This window comes from Lissotriton vulgaris, chromosome 1_1 (genome assembly GCF_964263255.1).
Source record: "Lissotriton vulgaris chromosome 1_1, aLisVul1.2, whole genome shotgun sequence".
In the NCBI taxonomy this organism is placed as follows: Eukaryota; Metazoa; Chordata; class Amphibia; order Caudata; family Salamandridae; genus Lissotriton; species Lissotriton vulgaris.
In genome coordinates this window covers 247,311,562-247,316,733 of record NC_141685.1, presented here as the reverse complement: position 1 = coordinate 247,316,733, position 5,172 = coordinate 247,311,562, and the positions used below count along the sequence as shown (strand labels likewise).

Genomic DNA, 5,172 nt, shown 5'->3' with positions numbered 1-5,172 from the left:
CCCACAGTCGTGGGGGAGTCTCTGCACTTGTGGTGTAGGCCCACAGTCATGGGGGAGTCTCTGCACTCGTGGTGGAGGCCCACAGTCGTGGGGGAGTCTCTGCACTTGTGGTGTAGGCCCACAGTCGTGGGGGAGTCTCTGCACTCGTGGTGGAGGCCCACAGTCGTGGGGGAGTCTCTGCACTCATGGTGGAGGCCCACAGTCGTGGGGGAGTCTCTGCACTTGTGGTGGAGGCCCACAGTCGTGGGGGAGTCTCTGCACTTGTGGTGGAGGCCCACAGTCGTGGGGGAGTCTCTGCACTCGTGGTGGAGGCCTACAGTCGAGGGGGAGTCTCTGCACTCGTGGTGGAGGCCCACAGTCGTGGGGGAGTCTCTGCACTCGTGGTGGAGGCCCACAGTCGTGGGGGAGTCTCTGCACATGTGGCAGAGGCCCGCAGTCATGGGGAGTCTCTGCACTTGTGGTGGAGGCCCACAGTCGTGGGGGAGTCTCTGCACTCGTGGTGGAGGCCCGCAGTCGTGGGGGAGTCTCTGCACTTGTGGTGGAGGCCCACAGTCGTGGGGGAGTCTCTGCACATGTGGCAGAGGCCCGCAGTCGTGGGGGAGTCTCTGCACATGTGGCAGAGGCCCGCAGTCGTGGGGGAGTCTCTGCACTTGTGGTGGAGGCCCACAGTCGTGGGGGAGTCTCTGCACTCGTGGTGGAGGCCCACAGTCGTGGGGGAGTCTCTGCACTTGTGGTGTAGGCCCACAGTCGTGGGGGAGTCTCTGCACTCGTGGTGGAGGCCCACAGTCGTGGGGGAGTCTCTGCACTCATGGTGGAGGCCCACAGTCGTGGGGGAGTCTCTGCACTTGTGGTGGAGGCCCACAGTCGTGGGGGAGTCTCTGCACTCGTGGTGGAGGCCCGCAGTCGTGGGGGAGTCTCTGCACTTGTGGTGGAGGCCCACAGTCGTGGGGGAGTCTCTGCACATGTGGCAGAGGCCCGCAGTCATGGGGAGTCTCTGCACTTGTGGTGGAGGCCCACAGTCGTGGGGGAGTCTCTGCACATGTGGCAGAGGCCCGCAGTCGTGGGGGAGTCTCTGCACTTGTGGTGGAGGCCCACAGTCGTGGGGGAGTCTCTGCACATGTGGCAGAGGCCCGCAGTCATGGGGAGTCTCTGCACTTGTGGTGGAGGCCCACAGTCGTGGGGGAGTCTCTGCACTCGTGGTGGAGGCCCGCAGTCGTGGGGGAGTCTCTGCACTCGTGGTGGAGGCCCACAGTCGTGGGGGAGTCTCTGCACTTGTGGTGTAGGCCCACAGTCGTGGGGGAGTCTCTGCACTCGTGGTGGAGGCCCACAGTCGTGGGGGAGTCTCTGCACTTGTGGTGTAGGCCCACAGTCGTGGGGGAGTCTCTGCACTCGTGGTGGAGGCCCACAGTCGTGGGGGAGTCTCTGCACTCATGGTGGAGGCCCACAGTCGTGGGGGAGTCTCTGCACTTGTGGTGGAGGCCCACAGTCGTGGGGGAGTCTCTGGACATGTGGCAGAGGCCCCGCAGTCGTGGGGGAGTCTCTGCACTCGTGGCGGAGGCCCGCAGTCATGGGGGAGTCTCTGCACTCGTGGTGGAGGCCCACAGTCGTGGGGGAGTCTCTGCACTTGTGGCAGAGGCCCACAGTCGTGGGGGAGTCTCTGCACTCGTGGTGGAGGCCCACAGTCATGGGGGAGTCTCTGCACTCGTGGTGGAGGCCCACAGTTGTGGGGGAGTCTCTGTATTTGTATTTGTATTTGTATTTGTAATTACATTTATAAGGCGCACAGCTGCCCACATGGGGTCTCCCGGCGCCTCTTGAGATAGCGCTAAGACAAAACTAGCAGTTATCATTGAGGGAAGAGCCAGGTTTTAAGGTCTCTGCGAAATTTCATCAAGGATGACTCAAGTTTCAGTGTGACCGGGAGAGAATTCCACAGCCTAGGAGCCACACAAGAGAAGGAGCGTCCGCCCATTCTCATCAGTTTAAAACGCTGAATCAAAAAGTTTCCTTGAGATGAGGATTTGAGGAGGCGAGGTGGGGAATATTGTTGGACGAGAGACTGTAGGTAGGCCGGAGCCGACCCTTGCTTGATCTTATGCATAAAACAGAGGGCTTTAAATTTGACTCGGCTTTCAATACGAAGCCAGTGTAAGATTTTGAGAAAGGGGGAGATGGAAGATCTCCACGGGACTTTACATAGAAGGCGAGCGACCGAGTTTTGGACAAGCTGGAGTTTCCTCTGAATCTCCATGGTGACTCCAAGGTAAAGCACATTGCCGTAGTCCAGGCGAGAGGTGACCAAAGCCTGGACCACAGTGCGCCTTCTCGAGACTGGGAGCATCCAGAGGATTTTCCAAAGTCACCCTAAGATGGAAAAACAGGTAGCCGCCACCTTGACCACTTGTTGCCGCATGGAGAGCGAGTCATCCAGAACAAAACCAAGATTTCGTACCTGCAGAACTGGGAGAGGTGGAGGGCCCATTTCCGACGGCCAATGGTGGGGGCCCCAGAGGTGCTTATGCTTGCCCAGAATAACCACCTCCGTCTTGTCTCCATTCAATTTCAGAAGGTTCGCCTGCATCCACTCTGCCACTCGGCTGAGTCCTTGTTTAAGAACAGATGAAGTACTTGATTCAGCCGAGGAAAGGGAGAAAATGATCTGAGTGTCATCTGCGTATGAGTAGATGGAAAGACCAGCGTCTTCCACAATGGTTGCCAGGGGCCTCACATAGATGTGAAAGAGCATAGGGCTCAGTGAGGACCCCTGCGGCACCCCATGCGCAGATGAACGGACAGAAGAAGAGTAAGAGGAAACAACCTGAAATGACCGGCGGCCCAGGAACGAGGACAGCCAGGCCAGAGCAGGACCAGTCACCCCGGCCGCTTTCAATGCTTTCAGAAGGATAGGGTGCGAAACCGTATCAAATGCGGTGCTTAAATCTAAAAGAATAAGTGCCGAGGTTTCGCCCTGATCGAGACGAGAGCGTAGGTTCTCAGTGACCCCCAAGAGGGTAGTCTCTGTGGAGAAATTGGAACGAAACCCAGACTGGGACGGATGTAAAAATACTGTAGTCTCCACATGAGAGGTAAGATGTGTATTAATATGCCTCTCCAGGATCTTCGAGAACATAGTCAGCAAGGAGATGGGCCGGATTTTGGAAAGCGTCTTAGGGTCTGCGCCAGGTTTTTTTAAAAGTGGAACCACCATGGCTCTTTTCCATTCATCCGGGACAATGGAACCCGTAGTGAAGAATTCAAGAGATCTTGAATGACCAAAAGTAGGTCAGAAGATAGCTGTCGAAGGATATCCATAGGAATTGGGACCAGGAGAGAACCTGAGTTTACCTTAGTCATACAGGCGATAAACGAATTCTGATCTAACATGGGGCCACTCCGAGATCTGTACCTCCGGAGATGGGGAGCCCAATATATCCAAAGTGGGGGGATCAGGAGGTATCCTAGGAGGAGCCGATGAAAGGGAGTTATAGATAGTTTCGACTTTAGATATGAAAAAGTCTGCAATTTCGTTGCATTCAGATTCCCCTAGAGTTGGTGGGGTGGGGGAAGTATTCAAACCTGCTAACTTCTTTACCATTGAGAAAAGAGCTTTCGGCCGATTAATGGCCCTATTGAAAGACGCCGAGACGTAGAAGGCTTTCGCCTTTCTACAGGCTCGGTGGTACTGCCTGAGTGCTGATCGATATGTCAGTTTGTCACTAAGAGCATATGTTTTTCTCCAAGATCTCTACTGGTGTTTACATTTGGAATTCAGTGTTTTCAGGTCGTCCGTAAACCATGGGGCTGGAGAAAGGTGTGAAATAGGTCGTCTGGGACATGGCGGCAGATGGCGGTTGATCTTAGAGGTCAGCCAGTGGGATATGTCCTGATTCAGAGAAGTACACATTAGCTTTGTATCAGGGCAGCTAGCAGAAAGGCTCTGCACTCGTGGTGGAGGCCCACAGTCTTGGGGGTTTGAATCTAACTCTGAGCACGAAAGAGATAAAAAAAATTGTTGTCTTGAGAAAGGTGTTGTTATGCAATAATACACCGAAACGCGTCGACGCATTTGATATAAATACCCAAAATTCAAGTAACCAAGTCTCAGAACTGACCAATTGGAGTCTGGACCATATAAATGTGATTCCTTTGAATTGGTACACCGATGATTATATACCAAATCACGGAATTTAAATCTCTTTCAGGTTTTTAACTGCACTATGTTGAGTGATGTTTTTTGTAATTATACTGTCACTGTGAACGTTTTTAATGTTTTTAATGAAATGTGAATATCAATAAATATACTAACTGTATTATTAAATTGTTCAGGTGCCTTTATAATAAACCTCAGGGTAGGGAGATTGAGATTATGATCCACTTACTCACAGAACATTAGGTAGAGTTTAAGGTGGACATTGAGGTACACGGATGTATGGTTGTGATGAATGTTTGATTATTGACCCCAAGGGATTATTCATTTTTTTATTCAAGATGATTCATATAATTTTTTTTTAACATTTGGTCTGATTACTATCTGAATGTAAATAACAATAAAGCATAAATGAAAATTGTGAGAACATGCCTGCTTTTCTTAATATTTCACTTTGAAAGTATGCGATTGTATTTGTTTAACGGGCGGTGATTTGTATAGGGTCACTGGAAAGTCCACAAGGTTGTTTCTGTCCCCCCCAGAATTTTAGTGTCTCCTACGCCCCTGGCTGGGTGAGATTATAAAACACTGTTTACAGCAGCATTCTATAGATGAGTCACAAGTAAGACTGTAGAAAGACTACAAAACATTTAATCATATTTACAACAAGTCACTTCGATTAATGCCAAACTCCTATGACGTAACTGGTGCCTACATTGAACCCATGCACGAGCACACGCCATGCACGAGCACACGACATGCGCACGAGCACACGACATGCACGAGCTGTGTCAGACGCTTCAATGGCAACAGATTGAGCAACTGGGAATCACAGAGCAAACCTCTGACTCTAGAGGCTACTTTTAGGAAGGAAAATGTAACGGAAGATGCAAGTACACTAGCGCGAACACTCTAGCCATTAATCCAACTGCCGCCCACAATTTCTACGGAAGGGGAATTAGCTCAGATGGTAGAGCGCTCGCTTAGCATGCGAGAGGTAGCGGGATCGATGCCCGCATTCTCCA

The 5,172-nt window shown here is 52.0% G+C and overlaps 1 non-coding gene across 1 annotated transcript; it reads left to right on the top strand.

Annotated features, from left to right (window-relative positions):
- Positions 1–5,099: 5,099 nt before the first annotated feature.
- On the top strand, positions 5,100–5,172 carry TRNAA-AGC (transfer RNA alanine (anticodon AGC)). The gene has a single exon. It is a non-coding gene; the product is annotated as a tRNA-Ala (tRNA).